Consider the following 27,529-nt stretch of genomic DNA (forward strand, 5'->3'; position numbering starts at 1 on the left):
TCAGCTGAGCTTGATCTGCACTGTGCCAGCTGCAAAGAGAGGGAGCCTGTTCACACACCCCCCAGGGCACGGGCTCCCGTGGGCTGACCCCGCCAGGGGAGGGGCCCGCCTGGGCGGAGCTCAGCACACAGGGGTCGTCGCAGAGCGCCCCCAGCCTGTCTCCTGACCAGAGCGGACCCTGAGCCCCTCAGAGCAAGAACTGGACTGCAGACAGCCGCTCCTGGAAGGCCCGTGACCCTGGACTTCGCTCTGTGCGTCCTCCCAACAGCAGGACTTGCAGAGGCTTCCGCTGCGCCCGGCACCGTCTCCACCCACCACCCCTCCTTTCCTGGACTCCTGGGCTCCTCTCACTAGCAGAAGGTCTGTTCGGAACTGCCTCCCACTTGAGGGCCAGATAAAATGATTAGAAAACCAGCCAGAGCTGCAGCCCCACGTCCATCCTGACCCTCAGGACTGCGCTCCCGTTCCTTGCACTTGGCCGGCCAAACAAGGCCCATTTTCTGCCACTGTGAGCCCCTGATGGGTGAGGATTGGCTGACCCGGCCGGCCAGCCCTTCCCAGGTGTGCCGGGATTGAGGTCTTTATAAACAACCCCTTCCAGGCAGTGGGGCTTCTCCTGTGGCTCAGAGGGTAAGGAATCTGCCTGCAATGCAGGAGACGGGGGTTCGATTCTTGGATCGGGAAGATCCCCTGGAGGAGGGCATGGCCACTTACTCCAGTACTCTTGCCTGGAGAATCCCATGGACAGAGGCGCCTGGCGGGCTGCAGTCCGTGCAGTTTGCAGAGTCTTAGCGTGGACATGGGTAACAGAGCTTTTGGAGTTGCTGTTACAAAAGGCGGCCACTAGGCCTCAGCGTTTCTTCAGGGCCCAGATTTCCCCCCCCGCCCCCCCTTTCTGTGCATTCATTATTTTCTATTGGAGTAGAGTTGGTTTCTGAAACTGTATTTATTTTAGATGTACAGGAACTTGATTCAGTGATACTCAGACGTTTATCTCTTCTTTCTTTGGGTTCTTGTTCTATCTAGGCGATGACAGTGTGTATTCCCCGTGCGCTTCAATAAGTTCCTTTTGATCATCTCTTTGATCCACAGGAATGTGTATATTCATATCGTGTATGTGGGCTTCCTGGGTGGTGCTAGCAGTAAAGAGCCTGCCTGCCAATGCAGAAGATGCAAGAGACGCGGCTTAGGTCCCTGGGTCAGGAAGATCCTCTGGAGGAGGGAATGACAGCCCACCCCAGTGTTCTTGCCTGGAAACCCCCCTGGACAGAGGAGCCTGGTGGGCTACAGTCTATGCTGTCTCAGAGTCGGAAACGACTGAGCGACTACGCACCCCCCAATATGCACATGTTATTAGCAAACGCTTAATTTATCCCTCATCCGTAACATCTTTTCGATAATCTTAAGTTGGTTTTCTCAGTTTGTGAGTGTTTCTAACTTGGTGAGATACTTTATTTGCATTAGGTGGCTCAGATGGTAAAGCGTCTGCCTGCAATGCGGGAGACCTGGGTTAGATCCCTGGGTTGGGAAGATCCCCTGGAGAAGGATATGGCAACCACTAGAGTATTCTTGCCTGGAAAATTCCATGGATGGAGGAGCCTGGTGGGCTACAGTCTATGGGATCGCAGAGTCAGACATGACTGAGTGACTTCATCACGCACTGGAGTATAATTCTCAATGATATCTCATGACGTTTGTCTTTCTCTCTCTGACCTGCGCTTAGTATGAAGTTGTCTGTCCATTCATGATGCTGTTGGTGGCATTATACCAAATCGGGCTTCTGATTGCTAAGTGTGTACTAAGTTGCTTCAGCCGTGTCTGACTCTCTGTGACCCCATGGACTGCAGCCCGCAGGGCTCCTCTGTCCCTGGGATTCTCCAGACAAGAATACTGGAGTGGGTTGCTATTTCCTCCTCCGGGGGATCGTCCCGCCACAGGGACTTCTGATGGTCCTGTCTCTAATAGAGATGATGAGCATCTTGTTATGTGCCTTACGGTCATCTCTATGCCTTCTTGGAAGACATATCTGTTTCTATCTTGGGCCCTTTTATTTCTCGGGTTGCTTGTTTTGTTTTTTTGACATTGAGCTACACAAACTCTTTCTATGTTTTGGACACAAATTCCTTGTGGGTATGTTTGATTGCAAATGTATTTTCTCATTCTGTGAATTGCCTTTTTCTTTTGTTGAGGGTTTCTTCTTCTATGCAAATATTTCAGGCCGATTAGGTCCTGTTGTGTTACTTTTGATTGATGTTTCATCATTCTAAGATCTGGAGCCCAGAAGAATTTCCTGTGATGAATGTCAAAGTGTGTCCTGTGTATATTTTCCTCAAGAATGTCACAGTCTCCATCTTCCCATTTAGATCTTGTATTTTTGTGTATGGTGTTGGGGAACATTCTAATCTCATTCTCGTTTTCATTGTTCGAGGAACCCACACACTGGTCTTCAGAGGGGCTGTCTCCAACTTCCCTTCCCAGCATCAGAGGAGGAGGGTTCCCTTTTCTCCAAGCGTCTGCAGCGCTTGATGTTGGTAAAGGGCTTGCCAGTGGCCCTTCTGACCGGCCTGAGGTGACACCTCGTTAAGGGTTGGCAGGCACTTCCCTAATATTTAGCGATGTTGCCGTCATTGCATGTGATTTTTTTCCCTTTAAGGGTGTGAGTTAAAGGTACCTGTTGAACTTGGCTCTGTGACCGTCTGCTAAGTTTAGAATTCTTGTTTGTTGACCCTCCCTGGGGGTCAGCTTCTGGAGGGCAGTAGTTTACTTACAACCCCACAGACCTTGTGAATATCAAGTGCCTGGAATGACTGAAGGAGGGAGAGAAAGGGACGACAGAGGATGAGATGGTTGGATGGCATCATCGATTCGGTGGAGCTGAGTTTGGGCAGACTCCGGGAGTCGGTGATGGACGGGGAAGCCTGGCGCGCTCCAGTCTCTGGGGTCGCAGAGTCGGACACGACTGAGGACAGGACTGAACTGCACACAGCTTTCAGAGTTGTTGTTACAAAAATGACCACGAGGTGGCAGCATTGCTTTTGCTTCAAACTTCACTGGTCCGTTTCTGTGCATCCCTTGTTTTATTTCCGAGTAGGGTTGATTCCCGATACTGTCACGTGTGGAGGAGCTTGGTTCAGTGATACACCGACGTCTGTCGATTCTTTCTTGGGTTCGTTTTCCGCAGATAGAGGATTACAGTGTCTCCAGGAGGCTGCCCTTTGCTATTCAACAGTTTTTTTTCCCGATTTTCTGTTTGATGTATACTGATGTCTGTTCCTTGCAAGCTCTTCATTTATCCCACATCCCTAACTTTCTTTTTTTAATAATCATAAGTTGGTTTTCTAAGTGTGTGAGTCTGTTTCTACTGCGTAGTAGCCTACATTTGCGTTAATTGTAAGAAGATAGCTGTCAGTGATACCTTCTGATATTTTCTTTCTCTGCCGGCCTTCCTTTCCTTAGTATGGTAGTCACTCTTTCCACCCACGCTGTTGTCACTGGCATTATTCGGCTCTGATTCAGGGCTGGGTAGCATTGCCGGGGACAGGTGCAGCACTCTGTCTGCATTTCCCTGTCGATGGATATCCTGGTTGAATTTGTTGCAGGGGAAGGAAAAAAAGGGCTTCCCTGGTGGTTTAGCTGGTAGAGAATCTGCCTGCCAATGCAGGAGGCATGGATTCAGTCCCTGATTGGGGAAGATCCCCTGGAGGAGGGCATGGCAACCCCCTCCGGTGTTCTTGCCTGGAGAATCCCATGGATTCTGGCGGGTTGCAGTCCATGGGGTCACAAAGGGCTGGACACGATTGAAGTGACTGAGAATGAATGCAAAGGAAAAAAAAAGAGGAGTGAGTTTTTTATTTTTTCCCTTTTTTGAGAAGAAAGGAGATAAAGCAGTGAGCTGGTGTGAACATTCCCAGTTTGTTTTTTTTTTTTTTTACTTTTAACTGCTCATAACTCTGAATGTCTGTAACTAAATTTGCTTTTCTGCCCCCTAATTCTGCAGGAGCTACAATAAACATTTTTTCCTTGGACTCTATGCTAAATACATCCTCTGTCTGGTGTTTATGCTTATAACACCCTTCCCCTTGTACTTACGTATCACGAAGAAGGCCGCAGAGACATCGAACCGCCAGAGTCCGTTCCTGGGTTATTGACTTCAGTCTGTGACTGTCTTTGAAAAAATGCACGAGGAAGAAAGCGAGGTCCTATCGCCTTTGTTCCTCATCACTGTCTCCTGACCGTGAGTCCTTGCCTTATGTAAGCCCCTAGACTCCTCATGGGCGGGGTGTGGGGCACAGTTCTTGAGGCATGACCCTCCTGTGTTCCCCTCTCTGCTGGGTTAAGAATAAAAGCCACCTTGGTATTTCCTTCAGACTCTGTCTCTGTAATTTTTATTTGGCTTCCCTGGGAAGAGAAAGCCAAGATTTTGGCCAGCAACCATTCTAGCTTGGCCATTGTCAGTCGCGCTGCCCTGAAGACAAGTGTTCATGGGCAACTGTGAATTCTGATTTTTTCTGGATTGGAGCACAAACGTGGGATTGAGGTTAGGGCCATGTGGTTTCTGGATGTTTACCTGATAAGGAACCTCCTTGCTGGTTTTGATAGTTCCTGCAGCCATTTACACCCCCACCAAGAGTGTAGGAGAGTTCCCTTTTGCCTCCATCGTCTGCAGCCCGTATTCTCTGTAGATGTTTTAGACGGTGCCATGCTGACCTGTGGGAGGGGATTTTTCATGGGAGCTTTGATTTGCGTGGATTTAGTACACAGCGGCATACTGCAATCCACGGGATTGCAAAGAGTAGGACATGACTGAGCGACTGAACTACATAGCTGCAGGAATTTTCCTGGTACTTTTCGATATTGTACAGAGTGACTACAGTTTACTTCTTGAAACTGTATTCTTGAAAGGTGGCCCTGTTTGAATTCATGTCTGATGATTTACCCCAGGACATGACTGGACAGGAGAGGTCATTTACAGTCCCGCAGGCCTTGTGAATATGAAGAGCCCAACAGCACTAGGTTTAAAGTCGTTTTTCTGGAAGACGGCCCTAAGAAAACAACATTGCTTCCTGCCCCCCTCTGGTCCACAGGCATTGAGTCTCATGGAAAACTCTGCTCATGGATTGTCAGCTAGAGTGGACTGTGCCAGAAGAAACACCCCAGGCTTGAACCTCTTCTCCTTCCCCCTTCCCCAGTGTCCCCAGGATACATCCCAGGTTTTTGGAACACCACTCTCAGAGGGTGCTGTCATCTGTAGGCGGGGTCACCATAAGGATGGAGGCTGGAGGTAGGAACCCCAGCCTAGGGGACATAGACTGGCCAGGGGACCTTGCAAACCTGTTCCAGCCCAGAGGTTCCACCAATTCTTGGGTGATGTAGGCTTGGTTTCTCTGCAGGAGGTTCCACCTGCATCTGGAGATTGGGGGCTCATGCAGAGGGCAGGAGGCACCCCAGGTCCATCGTGGGGCCACATTTCCTGCCACATGCTCCCAGCTCCTCTGCATTAAACCCCTCCAGTCTTGGGTTCCCTCCAGCTTGAGTCCCTCCATCTCAGGTTCCAGGGATGTGACACCATCCGGGTCACCATGGCCTGAGGGCAAGAGTCAGCCTTTCTGATTCCTGTTTTGTACTTTATTCCCCAATTTGAATTGCAGTATGTAGTTGAATGACAAGGTTGTGGGTGTTTTCTTTTCTTTTTTTTTTTTTTTTGGATCGACAGCAACTTGATTCACTTGTGCATAGATGTATATATCTTCTCTTCCAGGTTCTTCTCTGGTATAGGATGCTGCAGAGTGTTGAATAGGATTCCTGTGTTACTCAGTGGGTCCTGGTGGACACTTTTTTTTTTTTCTTTAAATAATATTAGCCTCCCTATGTTAGACTGAATCGTTTTATTACTCCCTGTCCACATCCGGTCCCATCACTTCATGGCAAATAGATGGGGAAACAGTGGCTGACTTTATTTTTCTGGGCTCCAAAATCACTGCAGATGGTGATTGCTGCTATGAAATTAAAAGACGCTTTCTCCTGGGAAGGAAATTTATGACCAACCTAGACAGCATATTAAAATCAGAGACATTACTTTGTCAACAAATTCAAGGCTATGGTTTTTCCAGTGGTCATGTATGGATGTGAGAGTTGGACTATGAAGAAAGCTGAGCACTGAAGAATTGATGCTTTTGAACTGTGGTGTTGGAGAAAATTCTTGAGAGTCCCTTGGACTGAAAGAAGATCCATCCAGTCCATCCTAAAGGAGATTAGTCCTGAGTGTTCATTGGAAGGACTGATGCTGAAGCTGAAACTCCAATACTTTGGCCACCTCATGCAAAGAGATAACTCATTTGAAAAAACCGTGATGCTGGGAAAGATTGAGGGCAGGAGGAGAAGAGGACAACAGAGGATGATCTGGTTGGATGGCATCACTGACCCAGTGGACCTGAGTTTGCGTAAACTCTGGGAGTTAGTGATGGACAGGGAGGCCTGGCGTGCTGCGGTTCATGGGGTCGGAAAGAGTCGGACACGACTGAACAACTGAACTGAACTGAACTGTCCCGGAGTTTTTGTTTTTTTTCTGGGGACCATTGATTCTTTACTGAGTCTGTGAGACTGTATCTCTTTGATAAAGAAGTTCATCTGTATCCATTTTTAGATCCCAGCTACAAGTGATATCCTATGTTAATATCCCTCCCTGTCCCCCTCTCCTCACTTGCTATGATCATGTCTAGTTTCTTCCCTGGGACCTCCCAGGGCATTCTTTCCTGCTTGTTATGGCTGAGTGATGGTTCATCGTGTCTATGTACCCCATCTTCTTTATTCCTGTGGACGTCTTTGTTTGCAATTTTTTTTTTTCCCCATTCTGAAGACTGTCTTTCTCTTTCATTTAGAGTTCCTTTTCTATACAAACACTTTTAAGGTTAATTCAGTCCTGTTTTCTTTCTTTTTTTAAAAATATAAACTTATTTATTTTAATTGGAGGCTAATTACTGTACAATATTGTATTGGTTTTGCCATACATTGACATGAATCCGCCCTGGGTGTAAATGTTTTCCCCATCCTGAAACCCCCTCCCACCTCACTCCCCATCCCATCCGTCAGAGTCATCCCAGTGCACTGACTTTGAGTGCCTTGTCTCATGCATCGAACCTGGACTGGCGATCCATTTCACATATGATAATAGACATGTTTAAGTGCCATTCTCCCAAATCATCCCACCCTCGCCTTCTCCCACAGAGTCCAAAAGACTGTTCTATACATCTCTGTTTCTTCTGCCGTCCCGCATACAGGGCTATCGTTACCATCTTTCTAAATTGCATATATATGCGTTAGTATACTGTATTGGTGTTTTTCTTTCTGGCTTACTTCACTCTGTATAATAGGCTCTAGTTTCATCCACCTCATTAGAACTGATTCAAGTGTATCCTTTTTAATGGCTGAGTAATGTTGTATATATGTACCACAGCTTTCTTATCCATTCGTCTGCCAATGGACATCTAGGTTGCTTCCATGTCCTGGCTATTATAAACAGTGAACATTGAGGTACATGTGTCTCTTTCAGTTCTGGTTTCCTCGGTGTGTATACCCAAGAGTGGGATTGCTGGGTCATATGGCAGTTCTCTTTCCAGTTTTTTAAGGATTCTCCACACTGTTCTCCATGGTGGCTGAACTAGTTTGAATTCCCACCAACAGTGTAAAAGCGTTCTCTTTTCCCCACACCCTCTCCAGCATTTATTGCCTGTGGACTTTTGGATAGTAGCCATTCTGACTGTTGTGAAATGATACCTCATTGTGGTTTTGATTTGCATTTCCCTGGTAGTGAGTGATGTTGATCATTTTTCATGTGTTTGTTAGCCATCTGTTTGCCTTCTTTGGAGAAATGTATGTTTAGCTCTTTGGCCCGTTTTTTGATTGGGTCGTTTATTTTTCTGGAATTGAGCTACAGGAGTTGCTTGTGTATTTTTGAGATTAATTCTTTGTCTGTTGCTTCGTTTGCTATTATTTTCTCCCATTCTGAAGGCTGTCTTTTCACCTTGCTTATAGTTTCCTTTCTTGTGCAAAATCTTTTAAGTTTAATTAGGTCCCATTTGTTTGTTTTTGTTTTTATTTCCAGTATTCTGGCAGGTGGGTCATGGAAGATCCTGCTGAGATTTATGTCGAAAAGTGTTCTGCCCATGTTTTCCTTTAGGAGATTTATAGTTTCTGGTCTTTCGTTTAGATCTTTAATCCATTTTGAGTTTATTTTTGTGTATGGTGTTAGAAATTGTTCTAGTTTCATTCTTTTACAAGTAGTTGACCAATTTTCCCAGCACCACTTGTTAAAGAGATTGTCTTTTCTCCATTGTATATTCTTGCCTCCTTTGTCAAAGATAAGGTGTCCATAGGTGTGTGGATTTATCTCTGGGCTTTCTATTTTGTTCCATTGATCTATATGTCTGTCTTTTGCCAGTACCATACTGTCTTGATGACTGTGGCTTTGTAGTATAGCCTGAGGTCAAGCCGGTTGATTCCTCCAGTTCCATTCTTCTTTCTCAAGATTGCTTTGGCTATTCGGGGTTTTTTTGTATTTCCATACAAATTGTGAAATTATTTGCTCTAGTTCTTTGAAAAATACCCTTGGTATTTTGATACCATTGGTAGCATGGTAGGGATTGCATTGAATCTATAGATTGCTTTGGCTAGTATACTCATTTTCAATGTATTGATCCTTCCTATCTATAAACATGGTATATTTCTCCATCTATTTGTTTCCTCTTTGACTTCCTTCACCAGTATTTTATAGTTTTCTATATATAGGTCTTTTGTTTCTTTAGGTAGATCTATTCCTAAGTATTTTATTCTTTTCATTGCAAAGGTGAATGGAGTTATTTCCTTAATTTCTCTTTCTGTTCTCTCATTGTTTATGTATAGGAATGCAAGGGATTTCTGTGTGTTGATTTCATATCATGCAACTTTACTATATTCATTGTTTAGCTCTAGTAATTTCTGGTGGAGTCTTTAGGGCTTTCTATGTAGAGTATCATGTCATCTGAAAACAGGGAGAGTTTTACTTCTTTCCAATCTGGATTCCTTTTATTTCTTTTTCTGCTCTGACTGCTGTGGCCAAAACTTCCAAAACTATGTTGAATAGTAGTGGTGAGAGTGGGCACCCTTGTCTTCTTCCTGACTTTGGGGGAAATTCTTTCAATTTTTCACCATTGAGGGTAATGTTTGCTGTGAGTCTATTGTACATAGCTTTTATTATGTTGAGGTATGTTCGTTCTATATTCCTGCTTTCTGGAGGGTTTTATTTTTTTTTTATCATAAATAGATGCTACATTTTGTCAAAGGCTTTCTCTGCATCTATTGAGATGATCATATGGTTTTTAATTTTCAATTTGTTAATGTGGTGTATTATGTTGATTGATTTGTGGATACTGAAGAATCCTTGCATCCCTGAGATAAAGCCCATTTGGTCATGATGCATGATTTTTTAGTATGTTGTTGGATTCTGTCTGCTCGAATTTTGTTAAGGATTTTTGCATCTATTTTCATCAGTGATATTGGCCTGTAGTTTTCTTTTTTGTGGTATCTTTGTCTGGTTCTGGTATTAGGGTGATGGTGGCCTCATAGAATGAGTTTGGAAGTTTACCTTCTTCTGTAATTTTCTGGAAGAGTTTGAGTAAAATAGGTGTTCAGTCAGTTCAGTTCAGTTGCTCAGTCATGTCTGACTCTTTGCAACCCCATGAACTGCAGCACGTGAGGCCTCCTTGTCCATCACAAACTTCCGGAGTTTACTCAAACTCATGCCCATTGAGTCAGTGATGCCATCCTGCCATCTCATCCTGTCATCCCCTTCTCCTCCTGCCCCCAGTCCCTCCCAGCATCAGGGTCTTTTCCAAAGAGTCAACTCTTTGCATGAGGTGGCCAAAGTATTGGAGTTTCGGCTTCAGAATCAATCCTTCCAATGAACACTCAGGACTCATCTCCTTCAGGATGCACTGGTTGGATCTCCTTTAAGTCCAAGGGACTCTCAAGAGTGTTCTCCAACACCACAGTTCAAAAGCATCAATTTTTCGGCACTCAGCTTTCTTCACAGTCCAACTCTCACATCCATACATGACCACTGAAAAAACCATAGTCTTTACCAGACGGACCTTTGTTGACAAAGTAATGTCTCTGCTTTTTAATATGCTATCTAGGTTGGTCATAACTTTCTTTCCATGGAGGAAGCATCTTTTAATTTCATGGCCGCAATCACCATCTGCAGTGATTTTGGAGCCCCCACAAATAAAGTCTGACACTGTTTCCACTGTCTCCCCATCTATTTCCCATGAGGTGGTGGGAACAGATGCCATGATCTTAGTTTTCTGAATGTTAAGCTTTAAGTCAACTTTTTCACTCTCCTCTTTTCACTGTCATCAAGAGGCTTTTTAGTTCATCTTCACTTTCTGCATTAAGGGTGGTGTCATCTGCACATCTGAGATTACTGATATTTCAACCGGCAATCTTGATTCCAGCTTGTGCTTCTTCCAGCCCAGCATTTCTCCTGATGTACTCTGCATATAAGTTAAATTAGCAGGGTGACAATATACAGCCTTGACGAACTCCTTTTCCTACTTGGAACCAGTCTGTTGTTCCATGTCCAATTCTAACTGTTGTTAGCTCTTCTCTAAATTTTTGGTAAAATTCAGCTCTGAAGCCATCTGGCCCTGGGCTTCAGTTATTGGCTGGGCTCCAGATACTGGTTGGGCTCATGAGTCCCGTAAGCAGGGCAGGGCTGGTGGCTGAAGACAGGCTTGGCCTCTGGAGCTCTGCCCTCACCGACTCACCCAGGGTCCCCGAGCCCTGGCAGCCAAGCAGAGCCGCGCGCAGGCGGGGCTGGTGCAGCCACGGGGCCGCCGTGGTCAGAGTGGAGTATGCGGCGGAGGCAGCTGACTGTCTGTCCCGTGACTGCTGGTGTCCTATGTGCCCGTGCAGGGCAGTCACGGTGTCAGGTGGGGTCTGGCCGCTCTCCTGGGGACAGGATGGGACCTCAGAGAGCTCGCATCCCCACTCCCCATCTCCCAGCTCCGCTTGAGATCATGGCTTGTGGCTGCTGGCAGCTCCCTGGGCTGGGAGGCTGTGTAAAGCACCAACCCCCTTGCTCAAGGTCACCCCCCTTGCCCCAGCTCTGGGGTCACACAGCATTCCTGCCACCATCCAGGTCATCCCACTTCTGTGAGGGAGGGCCTGTGTGGGGCTGTTGGTGATGGGGATTTGGGATGTTGTGGACTGGCCCCAGGAGTCAGCTTCTTGAGGGGAGGGGAACAGAGAGGAGGGGAGGTAGAAGCTTTGACCTGCTCAGTCTTCCCGGGGATTCCAGGCCCAGCTCTGGTGGGAGGTGCAGGTAAGAAGCCCCTGCAGGTTTCTGGGTCCCCTTCGTTTTCAGTTGAAGCCCCTCTGCCTACACCACCCCTAACACTCCCTCCCATGGCCCCGTCCTGAAGCCACAGAAGATGGGGAGTTTACGTGGCTTCCCTTCCTGTAGGGAAAGCAAGCCACAGACAAACACGTTCCTTTAAGAAAGCATAGAAACCGGAAAATAATAGTGGGTGGTTATCACTGACACGGTTCATGTAGAGATGCTTCACAAGCCTGGCCCGGGGAGGGAACTGAGGGCCGTTGACCCGAGTCCTCGAGTTCGCATCCTCTGCCCCCCGCCCCGTGGCCCACTCTCCCCTTGGTGTCTTCTGGTGGCTGGGCGGACTTCAGCCTCCTGAACCCCTTCTGGAAGGATCAGGCCAGGGCAGAGGTCATTCACAGAGGGGAGGGTGTGGTCGACCTTAAGAACCCCATTGCCCCCACTCTGTGTCGGAGCTCAGTTCCGTGTCTAAGCAAGCGGGGCTTCCTGGTGCTGTCCCCACCCTCACTCACCCAGGGTGGGGGGCTTTGTGTCCACCTTGTCCCCTCGTGCAGCCTGGTCACCCCGGGACCCGTGCTGTGTGTGCATCTGCTATGCTCACAGCGCATCCCGGGCCCATCAGACTTCACTCATGAAAAGGAAGTGTAAGGATGAACTATTCCATGGTTAAGAATTTCAAGGTCGCGAAAGCGTTGACCAGAGCGCACGGGGAGAGGTGTGAGGCCCATGCATAGAGAAGCCGCGGTGTGGGCTTCAAGGACCCTCCGTGTGGGGGTGGGATGGGGGCCGGACGGGGATTTCCTACAAACGTGGCTCAAGGCTCTGTTCTCGGCAGGGGGACGACTGTGGGCCCTGCCTGTCTGTGGAGGGGCCGTGGGGCTGCCCAGCTCAGCAGGAACGGCAAGGGTGGGAAGGGAGGTCGCCCTCTCTTAGCACCCCTGACCTCACACCCCCTCATCAGGGCAGCCCAGTGCCTAAACAGCCCCTTCTTCGTCTATCTCTGAAGACCTGGAAGGTGTGGGGGCTAGAGGACATGCAAGAAACAAATTCTGTAAAGCAATTATCCTTCTATTAAAAAATAAAAAATATTAAGGAAAAAAACACAAAAGACAGCAAAGATGGGTCTTGCGTTCTCAGCCAGCTTCTGCCAGATTCCGCCTGTGCTTACGCATCAGACCAAAATGCTGGTGCTCCCACCCTGTATCACAGATGAGAATAGAGACACAGAGAGGTTGAACATCTTGCCCCAGCTCATGCAGCTGCTGGTGGCAGGGCTGAGACCTGGACCCCTGTGGTCGAATCTGGAGTGCAGATGCTGGGATGACCCCGAGGGAGCGGCAGAGACCAGGCGGCTCATGCTTAGTCAGGCGCGTGTGCTCACACACACAGGCGCATGTGGCCTTCACCTTTTGTGGCAAAGAAGTCAGAGGGAACCAGAGGGCCACCAGGAGAGGCCAAAGGAGAGCCGGGGTCTATAAGGAGGAGAGGCCCCACTTCCCAGGAGGCCAGGGAATTCCCTTCCCTGGTGAGTCTGACTCCACTCTGCATTCCTCTCGTTGGACCCAGGACTGACTGTCCAGTGACCTAACTGAGTTGGCTCCAGAATTATGCCTTTCCAGGGGTTCAGCTACCACTGGACCCCACTGCTGTCAGTAATAACGGGGAATGAGTACACAGTCTGGGATTCAGATTTGTTTGGAGACAAAAATTATTAGACGAAGACACCTAAAAAACCACGAAGGCAATTGGCATGAACATCTCCAAAACTCTTAAGAAACCCTCTGCAGTTTATATACCTCCTCTCCTGTCATGAAAGTGGAAGATCTATTTAACAAATAATCCTGTGCTTATCACACTCTTTCTTTAAAATATTTATTATATATTTATTTATTCGGCTGTGCTGTGTCTTAGTTGCAGCATGTGGGAGCTAGTTCCCCAAGCAGGTATTGAACGTGGGTCTCTGCATTGGAGTTTTGACCCCTGGACCACCTGGGAATTCTCTCCTCATACTCGTGGGGACAGTAACGGGTCACAGGCCTCCTCTGAGGCGCCCTTAGAGCTGAGGCATGGGGTGGCTGCAGAAATCCTCCTGTGGTTAAGGTGTGGTTTGTTGGTCATGACTCACTCACACTGCCTGCAAACATAGGGCTTTTCCCCTGTGTGTGTCCTCTGGTGGGTGATGAGGAGGGACTTCTGACTGAAGCTTCACCCACAATCCCTGCAAACGTAGAGCTTCTCCCCTGTGTGTGTCCTCTTGTGTCTGATGAGATTGGACTTATCACTGAAGCTTCGCCCACATTCCCCACAAACATAGTTCTTCTCCCCTGTGTGTATCCTCTCATGTGTGATAAGGACTGACTTATTGCTGAAGCTTCGTCCACAGTCACTGCAAACATAGGGCTTCTCCCCTGTGTGTGTCCTCTGGTGTGTGATGAGGACTGACTTATTGCTGAAGCTTCGTCCACACTCCCTGCAAACATAGGGCTTCTCCCCTGTGTGTGTCGTCTGGTGTGTGATGAGATGGGCCTTCCGATTGAAGCTTCTCCCACAAGCCACGCAAACATAGGGCTTCTCCCCCGTGTGTGTCCGCTGGTGTCTGATGAGGACTGACTGCTGACTGAAGCTTCGCCCACAATCCCTGCAACGTAGAACTTCTCCCCTGTGTGTGTCCTCTTGTGTCTGATGAGATTGGACTTATCACTGAAGCTTCGCCCACACTCCCTGCAAACATAGGGCTTCTCCCCTGTGTGTGTCCTCTGGTGTCTGATGAGGACTGGGTTATGACGGAAGCTTCGCCCACACTCCCTGCAAACATAGGGCTTCTCCCCCGTGTGTGTCCTCTGGTGTCTGATGAGGACTGACTTCTGACTGAAGCTTCGCCCACACTCCCCACAAACATAGGGCTTCTCCCCTGTGTGTGTCCTCTGGTGTCTGATGAGGGCTGACTTCTGACTGAAGCTTCGCCTGCACTCCCCGCAAGCATAGGGCTTCTCCCCTGTGTGTGTCCTCTGGTGTCTGATGAGATGGGACTTCCGATGGAAGCTTCGCCCACACTCCCCACAAACATAGGGCTTCACCCCTGTGTGTGTCCTCTCGTGTGTGCTGAGACTTGACCTGTCCTTGGAGCCTTGCCCACACTCTCCGTATGTGACCCTCATAATCCCTGAGACCCCTGCCCCCGTGAGCAATGTGCCTGTGTCCTCTGGATTCAGCTTCTGGCTTGTGCTGGGCTCATCTGTCATTCTCTCATGCACCCCAGAAGCCCCCATTTGTCCTCCGGGTGAGTAGGAAGAGACCCTTGAAATCCTCTTCAGCCTTACGCTTTTCAGCAAAGGTTGGGGCCTGTCTTTGGCCTCCTGACCCTCAGGTTTGTCGCTCGGGCTGTGTGGATCTGAATATCGCTGATTTTGATTGCCTGGGCAGGGATCCTCTGGTTGGAGGAGGTCTCTTTCAGATGGTCTCAGGAGGGTCTGAGCGGGGTGACTGCGTTGGATGTGTTGGCTGAGGAATTTCTGGCTGGAGAAGGCCAGAGAGCAGGAGGCACATGGGTGGATCTTGGGCTTCGGTTCTGCTGAAAGAGGAAGCTTTTGGTCAGGTAGCTGGTTTGCCGTGGTCAGGCCCTCCCCACTCATCATCTAAGTGTTGGCAGTGCACGATTTGTCTCCCATCAAGTGCCTTTACAGTCCACTCTTCCATTCCACTGTTATTCTCTACATCTACAGAAATCCAGGACGCGGGTGTCAAGGGCCTTTTCTACATATCACCCAGATAGGGACCTTCCAGCTGCATCAGAGGCAGCGTCTCTCCTGATAGAGATGGATCTGCAGGGACTTTCCCTGCGGGTAAGTGTCTGAAAACTCACGTCACAGTGGCCACAGGTATTTACCCTACTGAGGGATAAGACTTGATGACTTTAGTGGAATCTCCTGAATGGCTCCCTGTGAGGGGAAGGGGTCTATTAAGTTAGGGGCGCCTGACCTGGAGCTCTCTGCATATGGGAGGCAGCACGGGGGGTGGTTAGAGCAGGTGTGGCTAATTCTGACTTTGTGGATCCTTGTTCAAAGAGCAGCCATTGTGCCGATCTCTGCAGGAAGTGGGTATGAGCCTGGATGAGACCGAGCGACTCAGGTCCCACTGACTACAGTTCTGGCTCCTGCTGCACAAACTGGTTCACAAATTGCTCCTCTTTCAGTTTCCCATAAATCATAAAATAAAGGCATATCCTTTCTCCAGCCTCACCAGTACTCATACCTCATTTATTTCATTCAGGCTTAGTCCATTTAACGTGCACTAGGAAGCCCTGTTTAAAAATACATGTCCAGTCAGACCCTTCACACACTCACTCCCAAGTATCTTCAGACAGCCTACTCTCCCCCCATGTCTGGCAATGAACTGACCTCTGAGGGGACTCCGCGCTGCTGTCTCTTCCCCAAAATGAACCAAAGCATCGTCTTAGCACAGAGAACATGCCGCTTGCAGCTGAAAGCCTCGCGGTTGTTCTGTGTCACCCAGGAGGACCCCTGGGGCCTGCACGTGGACACAGGCCCTGAGCCTTCCGTGTCCCGTCCAGCCTCCTTCGCCTCCCTCTGTGCTTCCTCCCACGACCCCTGGCATGGCCTCTCTTCCCGGCCCTGGGGCTGCGGCACTGGCTGCTCCCCTGCCTGGAATCCTTCCCCGCAGGTGTTGTCTCTGCAGAGACCCTGCCGCACCGTCCTGCACCACAGCCCACCCTCTGCTCACGCTGACCCGAGGCACGTTCCCTGCGCTGGTTTTCCTCAGCAGCAGCCCCTGTCTGGTGTGAAACCCCTGCTGCCCCAGGGCAGTGGTTCTGTCTGTTTCGGTGCGTGGAGCCCCGTCTGGCACAGAGCGTGAACTCACATGACAACAGACTGGAACAGGAACTGAATGCGCATCACTGTACACGTGTCGCTTAGAAATGGGAGGAAATGAAGCAGAAACAAATACAGGGCAGAGAGCTGGTAGGTGCTAGAAATGTTGCTTTTTGCTCCGAAGCCTTTCAGCAGAAGGTGATGTTACGCATTTTTTGCATGAAATATTAAAAATTAGAATATTTTTAATATAAAATTTTTCTAACAATCATATGAAAAGAACGAATTCTGAGGCATTTTATTTGCAACTCAACTGACTTTGGACTGGATTGTCCTCTGCTTCGAAATCGGACCACGGAGGCTCCCAGGATGGGGTGGGGTCCTGGAAGAGGGAGACACTCACCTCTCCCGGCCGCGAGCTCACTCTTCCCCCTGCTGTTCCGCTTCATGCCAAGGTCCTGGCCATACTCGTCCCCGTACCAGACCAGCAGCTCACAGCCCGGCCTGACCACCCGGCAGGTTCGGTAGAAGATCTGCCCGTGATACTGGAAGGCCACCAGGTTCTGCTCCTCGTCGTCCCGGGCACAGTTCACAAACCTGGGGTCGAGGCCGGGAAATGGAAAGAAACCTCAGGTGACGAGTGCCCTCCACTCTCCGCCCATGCCCAGCTCCTTGCCTTCCGCCTCTGAGGCCACCCCTCATGTGGACCTTCTGTTCACATCTTCGACCAGGCCATGTGAATTCCCATGATTTTCTCTCCTTACCTAAGTAGCCATTTTCCGGAGTCCAGTTCCAGACTCATGTCCACCTGGACTGTCCGTGAGACTGGTGACCTCCAGCTCCTCTAAACTCTGAATTAAGTTCTCTTTCATCCACAGGACTTGGTGCTCCTTGGCTAAGATGCAGCCCTCAGCACTCACCCCAGCCTGCCTTCTCTCCCGAGGTTTTCTCCCATCTCCCCACGTGTATCCAGGGTCCTATTCGCTTGCCCACCCCCTCCCACGGAAACTTGGAGAGAGCTCTGATATAGCTTGAGACATGGAACAGTAAGAGTCTGTTCACTGTCTGCCTGCCCTGATGAAAGGAGAGGCCCTCAGAGAATGGCCCTGCTCAGGACCAACCTGCCCCCCATTCCTTCTGAGGCCTCAGGGCCCACTTCTCACTGGAACCAAGCCTGAGGAGGATGTTGCCCACAGAGAGTCAAGGTCTCCTGTGTTAGGTCATCCTGGCGTGTGCACTTACTCAAAGATAATAAAAATAAGGTTACTGTTCCTTAAATCAATTGGCTAATGTCTGTTTGCAGTATGTTCTCCAAAAGGACATGGGTTGTGTGATCGGCTTCAGTACCGAAGTTCACTGTCTAAACTGAAACATAAAGGGCGTGATAAGTGTCCATTAAGTGAGTTAAAGTGTCCCTGGTGAATCTAGACTCCTCAAGTTGTTCTCAAGTCCACCAGTTTTGTTCAGCATAGAGACTTGTATCTTGACAGCACATGCCATATTTTTATTTCCTTCTTTCTAGTTTCATTTGAAATGAAAAGGCATGATATGGAGGGAAAAGAGGAAAAATATGAAAGCTGTTGAGGGAGCCGGGTTGAGAAGGAAAGGGGCGTGGGATGGAGGGAGTCTCAATGTCTACACACTGCAGACTCACGGCACCCACCTCATCCAGTTGGCCCAAGAGGTGTCCTTTCCATCCACATACTCGTAGCAGTTCCTCCCTTTGGTGATCTGAGGGTCAGAAAAAGAGTTACAAGCTTTTCTCTTTCTTTCTTTTTTTTTTTTTTTTTTGGTAGGAAGCAACAGAAGAGCTATTTCCCTGTGTAGTCGTTGGTGCTTTTCAGCCTGCATGGATTCAACTGCCAGTCGGGCCACACGGTAAGCTCCGTACTCATCATTCCAAGTCTGAGTATCTTGGTTCATTGAAGGCAAGGGCTCCACAAGGGAGGAGTCACTTCTGTGTGTCTGTACACTGTGTTCCCACCTCTCCTCTGAGTTTTAGATAGAGGTCTGAGTGTCTGTACACTGTGGTCCCACCTCTCCTCTGACATTTAGATAGAGGTCCTGTGAGTGTGTACCAAGGTGTTCCCATCTCACTTCTGACCTTTAGATACAGGTCCTGAGTGTCTGTACACTGTGGCCCCACCTCTCCGCTGACATTTAGATAGAGGTCCTGTGAGTGTGTACCAAGGTGTTCCCACCTCTCCTCTGGCCTATAGATAGAGGTCCAGAGTGTCTGTACACTGTGTTCCCACCTCTCCTCTGACCTTTAGATGGAAGTCCTGTGTTCACGCCCACGGCACACAGTACCCAGGGCTGACTGTCATTGCCGACCATGTTATCACCATCTGTGTCCTCCCATGTAGACATGAAGTACCCCCCACCACATACAAGCGGTTAGAGGCCAGAGGACAGGGAAACGGGTGCTTCTCACCAGCCAGGCGTATCCACTGTTGGCAGCCTCTTCATCGTCTGTGATCTGGCCCTCATAGGGGCCAAAGTGCAGGCCCGGTGGCAGATCGGATGCCTCGTTCCACACTCCTAGCCCAGCGTCAGGGATGCTCGACTGTCTGATGCTTAACCCATGGGGCAGAGTGAGGGCTGAGCGGTTGGCATGCCCCTTTTCCACTGCACAGTCCTTTACAAAGGTTGGGGGCCCATGGGCAGCACAGCTGTCGATGAAGAAGTTCTGACACTCCTCACAATCTGGAGGTGAGAACAGGGAGTGAGAGGAGGTACAGTGATGTTGCTGGTAGCAATGACCTTCAGAAAGACCTGGGGCATTCCGGGCATTGGCCTCGATCTTGTACCCCAATCATAGAGGAAGGGGATGATCGGGGGGCCAAATGGTGATGTGAGGTTAGTGGATCAAGGGCTCGTAGCCCCTTCTCCGTGAGTGGGCCAACGGGGTCACTCACAGAGGTAGTCGTCATCCTGGGGCTCGCTGACCTCTTGGTACACGTGGCCCTTTCTTTCTCGTAGACTGTACCTCTTCACTCCAGTCTCCTTTCTTCTGAGTTCTAAGATGGAGAACAGAAGCTCAGCAAGGCTGGTGGGGTCTGGGGAGTTAGTCCCTGTTTTATCAGAAAGTGTGAGTTCTCCTACCTGTCCATCTATACACTTTGTTAAAACTTTCTTACATGTATTTTTCAAACTTTACTTTTGTAATTTTATGCTTTTATGATACAATATTAATTTCTTGGCCAGACTGCATGGCTTGTGGGATCTTAGTTCCCTGACCAGGAATGGAGCCCACACCTCCTGCAGTGGAATCGTGGAGCCTTAACCACTTAACCACCAGGGAGTCCCTTCTCTATGCTTTGTTTCTTCTCCCTTTAACTACAAGTTCAGGAGACTGAGGCTCCACTGACCACAGATGCCCAGTTCAGTGATTGCATCTTGCACTTCCTGTTAGTAGGTTTAACTTTCAAACCATCTTAATTAGGACATAGTTCAATGACACCTCTACTCAGAAAATATATGGTAAGGGCTCATGATACCTAAGGCACTGAGCAGAGGTCTGGGCATAAACACTAACAAAGCTCGGTTCCCATTATCACAGCTGGATTTATTGAACTCTTTGTAGGTGTCAGACTTTTGCATTTAATGTAAAGCTTTCAAGCACTGTATGAATTATGTATCCTTATCTTCACTTTACAGATAGCAATCAGGACATCAGAAAATGGAAAAGATTTTCCCAAGGCCCCAGTGCTAACTTCATGTCTCAGATCAGTCCAGCTTAAACCCATGCATACCCAAAGTCCATGCCACACACCTGGGCCATACCTATTAGTTTTTCTACAGGGATTAGAGGAATTAATTAGAGGAACTCCCCAGATTTTCTCTTACCAACGTTTTGTCTGGGGTGCTGTCCAGGGGTCCTTGCTTTTCTGGGAGGGGGGACCGGTTTCTGAGCCTGCTTGGAGCCACTTGTCTTCAGCGATTCTGCTGCTCCCAGCAATTCCTTCAAACCAGATTCATTACTTAATGGTGCCCTGGACATTCTCTTCCATGTGAGTAAAAGACAACATGCATTTCTTCAGTATTTTAAGACTTTATGAAGTGTTTTCACATGCATGACTTGAGTTAATACTTTGACAAATCTTGGAAATATCTAATATGGAGGGAGGGTCTGAACACTGGAGTGTAAAAAAGGGACCTAGGTAGATAGGGAATCAAAACTAGAATTCATATCTTAAGGTTCTTCCCCTTCAACTTTCTGCATAAAAGTGAGAGCAAGGCAGGGAGAAAAGCTGGAGGCCAGGGAAAGAAAAGGGTAATGGCTCATAGAGAGATCCGGGGGGTTTCTTTTAATTAGTGGCCCTTTGATGGACGAGGAACTATGGTAAATTACAGATGGTACAAAACACATGTGGAAAATAAGGTGACAAAGCGGTGAGATTAAGAGGAGAAAAGACGATCGGCAGAAACATATTTAGACAATAAAGAAAGTGAGATGAAAGTTGCAGGCTGCCATGTCCTAGCGACAATGTTTGGAATTAAAGTAGCTGGTCTCATCAGTTCTCCTTGAACAAGGCTGTATGACCAGCTGGTTCTGCTCAGTTTCCTGATCCATGAATTGGTATACAGGCTAATTCTTAATATTATAATGGACATGAAATTTAATAACCTTCAACAAATTGTTGTGTGTGCTATTTAATACAGTAAGAACGTGAGCATACATCCCTGGTATCAATTTATTCCCTAAACTGCATCTATATTTCAAGTGCAGCTCACAGATACTATCTTCAGCATTATTTGACCTTTCTACTCCTAGATGAATGCTTAAATGTGGAGTCACTCATTCACAAAACCTTCAGGGGGCCCTCAGGGGCTTTGAGCTGGGCTTGGACTTCTGAGAATGAATGGGTGTGGGCTAGGCTCTCAAAGCTCGCAACACAGGGGCAGGCTAAACACATGATTCCAAACAGGAGAGTTGCCTAATTGGAGCTCAGAGGAAGGAGTTGTTATTCCCTCATATAAGAAGGAGCATTTGAAATGATGCCCAGATGATGAGTTTCTACTCAAATGTGGGTAATCTATGTGAAGTCCTTCTGTTATTTTCTTATTTGTTGCTTTTCAGTCATAAACCTGAGGTTTATCAGGATTGCAAGTTGCTTCGTCTTATTGGAGTGGGAGGCTCTGAGGTAGGGATCCTCTCTCCTTCTTCATCATGGACTGTCCACTCTACAAACTGCCCAGCATGTCCTTAAGCTTCTTCATCTTGGACCATCCACTCTACAAACTGCCCAGCATGTCCTTAAGCTTCCATTAGTCAGATGTCTTAGCATATCCCTCCCTAGCACAGAACGAAAGAACTGAGGTTGAAAACATCTCTCAGATAAATGATATAAAGATGTATGAATAAGCTTCAAAGAACTATGGAAGCTTTAATCAGTTTGTAAGGGGTTTAGAGTACGTGCATTGGTTTAGATTGCACTACCAGTGATACTGCGATCCCAGGCATATAATTAAATGTTTTCACCTCGTTTGTTTGGGTCTATAATGGTGATAGCTTTTTACCTAATTATAGGTACTGTAGGATTGTTTTAAGGTTTAAGTAAGTTTATTCACATAAAATGCTTAAAGTCTGAAATATTTTGAGAATAATGTAACAATAGAACAGGATACTATGTTTGTTGTTCTTACTAACTGTAAAGGTGGTGATGATATCAGACAGTCTGCTAAAGATTCAGGACAGGAAGGCTGCAGTCTCCAGGATCTCTGTGTTTTCTCCTTTTCTCACCTGTGACTGGATCCATGAGGAGGATGTTTTTGCAACAGGATTTGGGAAATACTCACCTTCTGGTGTTTACTGTGCTCCACTCTGAAGGGCATCGAAGAAGGTTTACCTAAAAAACGATAAGAATCAGTGTTTTGGTTGGTAAATGTTTCCAAACTCTGGGTATTCTAATTAAGGACACATAATTCTAAGCCAGAGAGTGACAAAGACAATGATTACCAAAGGATGAATGGAAAATGATTTCTGTATCATCAACTCCCATGGTTCCACTGTGAGCATTACAAAATTTTCTTAAAATTAAAAAAAATATGAAACTTCATCTGTGCCTCATCTGATATTCATAAAATATCTAATAAATTTACTAGTCTTTCATAACAAAAGTACTTAAGAATGTAGACATAGTAAGAAGTGACTGCAATAAAAGGTCATATATTGAAAGTCTATCTCTAACATCATAGTCATCAGTGAAAAAGATCAAGGAAAAAAGGCAAGGATGCCCGTTTTCAACATTTCTGTTCACCATAATATTAGAACTCCTAGCCAGCACTGTAGGTTAGAAATGGAAAGAAAGGTCTTCCATTTGGAAAGAAAGAAGTAAAATCATATCTGTTCACAGGTGCATGGTTTTATGTGTAGAAAAATCTTTAAATCCACATATACAAAAAACCTGCACAGAAAGTTGCACGGTGCAGAATCAACTTTCAAATATCTTTCCGTGCATGAAGAATGACCATTCCACAAAGGAAAATAAGAAAACAATACTATTTATTTTTTATTTTTTTGAAGCTAGGGTTGAGTTAAATTAAAAAGAAATATTTATTTTTATTTATTTGTTTGTGCCAGGTCTTTGTTGTGGCATGTGGGATCTACTTCCCTGACTAGGGACAGAACCGAAGTTCTCTGCATTGGGCATGTGGAGTCTTAGGCACTGGACAAATAATCTTATTTATAACACATTGAAAAGAATGAAGTAATTAGAAACAAACTTAAGGAAATGAAAGACTTATATGTGGAAAACTACAAAATATTGCTGAAAGGAATCTGACATAAATAATAGATAGGTGTCTCATGTTTATGGATTTGGAGGCTTAATATTATTAAGCTGTTCATACTACCCAAAGTAATTTCAAGATTTAAAACAATTCATACGAAAATTCCATGGAATTTTTTTCCGATATAGAAAATCCATCCAACAGTTAACACGGAATCCCAGAGCACCCCAAACTGGCAAAGCAATCTTAGAAAGAACAGCAAAGCTGGAGGCCTCTGATTTCAGAACACACTACAAAGGTACAGGAACCAAAAGAGTGTGGATTTGGCAAAACATGTGTGCTTAGTCGCTCAGTCTTCTTGACTTTCTGTGACCTTTTGGACTGTAGCCCACCAGGCTCCTCTGTCCAGGGAATTTCTCAGGCAAGAATACTGGACAGGGTTGCCATTGCCTTCTCCAGGGGATCTTCTTAACCCATGGAGTGAACCTGCATCTCCTGTGTCTCCTGCACTGAAGGCAGATTCTTCACCTGCTGAGCCACTGAGGAAGCTGGCTGGCATAAAGACAGATATGTCAATCAATGGAACAGAATAGACAGCCAGAAATTAACTCTTGGATACATGGTCTAATGATCTTCATATAGGGTGTCAAGATAATGGGGAAAGTTTACTGCCTGTAATGAATGGTGCTGGGGAAACAAAATAACCATAGGCAAAATAATGAACATCTTACATCTTGAAGAGAAATCACTCAGAATGGATGAAAGACCTAAATGCAAGACTTGATAAGACTCTTAGAAGACAACAAGGGTGAAGCTTCGCGACACTGAATCAGCAATGATTTCTTAGATATGGTGCCAAGTGCATAAGGATTAGTAACAAAGTAAAAATAGACAAAGGAGATTAATCTTAAAACCTCTGTGCAGCAAAGGACACTGAACAGACTTGAAGAGGCCACCTAGAGGATGGTAGAAAATATCTGTAAAATATGCATCTGAAAAGGGGTTAATTAGAATACCCCAGTATGAAGGCTACCTATAAGCCAGGAAGAGAACCTGATGGACCATGATGGCACCTTGATATCAAATTTCCATGCTCCATCATTGTAAGAAAACAAATTTCTGTGGTTTAAGGAATGCAGTCTGCTTTGTTATGGCAGTCTGAGCTGACTAACAGTGAGAGAAGGAATTGAATAGACATTTCTCCAGAGAAAATACACAACTGGCCTACAAGCATACGAAAAGATGCTCAATATTACTAATCAATAGGGAAATGCAAATTGAAACCTTCTGTGATGGGCAATATGTATAAGAAGACAATAGCAAGTTTGGTAAGGATATGGGTAAATTGGAACCATTATACACTATTGTTGGCAATGTAAAATGTTGCAAGCTTTATAAAAACAGTATGGAGTTTCCACAGAAAGTTAGAACTGCTGTATGGTCTAGCAATCCAACTTAAGAGTGTGTTTCCATAAAAAATGGAAAGCAAGATATTGACTAAATAGTGGGCACACATATAGTCATTCCTGCATTATTCCCAATGGGCATAAGCAATTTAGATGTGTAAGCAATCTAAATGTTCATTGCGGATAAAAGATAGAGATTATATATAAGATATATGTTATAGCTCTTATATCCACATGCACACAATGGAATGTTTTGAAGCCTTAAAAAAGAATTCTGTCACATGCCACGTCATAGATAGGCCTTGATGATATTACACTAAGTGAAGTGACCAATCAAAAAAGGCAAACATTGTCTGATTCCACTTCCCTGAGGAATCTAAATTAATCAAATCTATGGAAAGAGAAAATATAATCATGGTTGCCAAGGGCTGTGAGGAGGAAGGATTGGAGAATTGTTCCTCAGTGGGTTAGGGCTTCAGTCACGCAAGATGTAACACTTCTACAGATTTGTTGTACAGCAATGTGTGTATATATCCCCGGTGGCTCAGCAGTAAAAAATTCACCAGCAATGCAGGAGATGCAACAGATGCAGGCTCAATCCCTGGGTTGGGAAATCACCTGGAGCAGGAGATGGCAACCCACCCCAGGATTCTTGCCTAGAGAATCCCATGGACAGAGGAGCCTGGTGGGCTCCAGCCTATGGGGACGCAGAGTTAGACATGACTGAGCGATTAGCACTGCGGCCACTAACACTAACGTGTACATAGTTAGCAGCAGTGTGCCATACACTCAGTAACTGTTAAAAAGGTAAATAAAGACGAGCAGGCGTATGGTGAACCAAGGCGTATATATTCCCTCTGAAGAGCCTCTCCTTATGTCAAAACCTTTGCAGACAACCAAATGTTTGGTTTTCATGTCCTTTCGCTAGTTTTAATAACCTCAGGGAACAGAGGGACGTCCCTGGTGCACAGTGGATGAGAATCTGCCTGCCAATGCAGAGGACTCAGTTTCGATGGCTGGTCCAGGGAGATGCCACTTTCTGCGGGGCAGTTAAGCCTGTGTGTCAGAAACTACAGAGCCTGCACGTGCTCTGCAACGAGAAGACACTCACCGCAACCAGAGAAAGCCCGTGCACAGCAACCAAGACCCAGTGCAGCCAAAACTAAATAAATAATTTTTAAAAATCTGGGAGAACAGAAATCCATAGATGGAGAATCATAGAACTATCTAAATTGTTTTCTCCAGTCTAGGCAGATTAACTCTTCTAAACTGTTTGAGCAGCAGACGAGGAAGTGAGTTGCTCACTTCTATTTTATAAGTGTACTTTATTTTATTTACCTGATACCATCTCTGGTCAGTGAAATGTGGGAAAGATCATGGAGAATAAATAGTTCTCTCCAACCCTTTCCCAGAATCAAATTAAAGAATTAGTTTAACCTTAGGGTAAGGAGATCACGGGTTTTGTTTTATATACATACATAAATAATGTATCTTGACATAATATGTTAATCATTTCCTCTTTGAAGAGACTTAATACAATAACCAATAACCAATCTCTATGGTGAATTTATTTCTAAGGTTTGTTTAACTGCCTTTCACTAAGAATGTTTAGCAAGATAATTCTTTTTTAAAAGAATGATAAATTTTAACCATAAAACTTTTGAGAATTACACTGGAACACCTATACATTCATCTTCATTCAGGCTAATGTCAATATTCAGCCACAGCCACTTGGGAATGCTGAAAATTATGTTTTCCTTGCTACTGGCTGAGATGTAGTTGAGACCTAAGCCCAGGCTGGTTTCAGGAAGACACCTCCAAATCCTCCTGGCCTCTAACCTTGCTGCCTTGGTGTCCATTCTTCATCAGAATCCTCAGTGTCATCTCCCTGGGGCTTGATGACCTGCCGGCGGTGACGCATGAAAGTTGGTCGAGTGGCTCTGAAACCTGGAAAGAAGCAAAATATTTGTTCTAAGAAGGGGAAACAAAGCATAGAAGCAATGGAAAGTGTCACAGAGTCAGGGAATCAGTAGGATGGGCTGGGGGAATCTAGAACAAGGCAAGAGGTGAGCTCTGCACTACAGGGTCACCCTCCCTGTGGTACAGAACTGCAAACATTTCCTCCAGGTTAGTCTCCACACAAAAGGGAAATGTGAGCAGGTGAAACCACCTAAGAGCGGGCCAAGTGAACACTGAGGGTGAAGACCTGTTTCATGTTTCCCCGGCTCACACGCACCCAGCACTTCCTGTTACCTATAGCAATCAGCGCTTCGTAGTTTCTTTTCATATTCCTATATCGGATTTTTTCCCGTTCTCCATCTCTTCCCATTCTTCCTTGGAGAAGTATACGGAGATGTCTTTGAAAGCATCTTTGGCCTAAGGGAAATAATAGATTTCATCAGTGATTTACTAATCTAAGTCAGACCTTAGAGCTGAGCCTTCTCCTCCACCTTCTGTGTGGGGAGTAGCCTGAAGCTCCTGGATGGTCTGTGTGAGACAGGGATGACGACTTTCCTTCCCGACTGTGTCCTGCTTAGCTGAACAAACACTGAGCATTTTCCTAACTCTCCCTGGACACAGAGCAGTTGAGAAGCTAGTGTCCTGTTTTGTCCCACTCCACCCCACCATCTCAGAGAGGACCAGGCATTGCCATCCTGTGTACAGTCACAGGGAAGTTCACTCAGCTGCCCAGCCAAGCAGTCTGTGGTGCTTCAGGGACCAGCAGCTTGTCCTTCCTATAGAGCTGGCTTCGAGCCCAGCTTTGCCGCCTCCACCTCTCACCGTGGGCTTCCACTCTGTTCTCCCGGCATTTCCCTCAGTGCTCTCCTCTGCAGACCTGTTCGGCCTCATGGCCATTGGAGTGCTCAAGGCCAAGGTGCCTGTGGAAGAAGAAGGTGCTGAGATAGCCCAGACCAGTGTCCAGAGCCTGAGCTGCCTGCCTTGGGTGGAGTGTCCAGGGCAGGAAGGTGAGGGGAAAGTCAGGGTGAGGGTATTGGTGGGATGGACGGATCCTGACTGGATATGACAGATCAGCCTAATATGAACTAGATTTGGTTTCTTTGGTTCCCTACAATTCAGCCTCTCTGAGGGAAGGCACTGGGAGGGATGTGTCTGTGGTAAGGGAGGGATTATCGAGGAGACTCGGAAACCCCTAACTGCTGTACTGGGGTCAGGCTGAAATCAGGGCT

At 46.8% G+C, this 27,529-nt stretch overlaps 1 pseudogene; it reads right to left on the reverse strand.

Annotated features, from left to right (window-relative positions):
• LOC136157732 (histone-lysine N-methyltransferase PRDM9-like) lies at positions 1-27,191 on the reverse strand (annotated as a pseudogene).
• Between the last annotated feature and the right edge of the window lie 338 nt (positions 27,192-27,529).

Source organism: Muntiacus reevesi, chromosome 2 (genome assembly GCF_963930625.1).
Source record: "Muntiacus reevesi chromosome 2, mMunRee1.1, whole genome shotgun sequence".
Taxonomy (NCBI): Eukaryota; Metazoa; Chordata; class Mammalia; order Artiodactyla; family Cervidae; genus Muntiacus; species Muntiacus reevesi.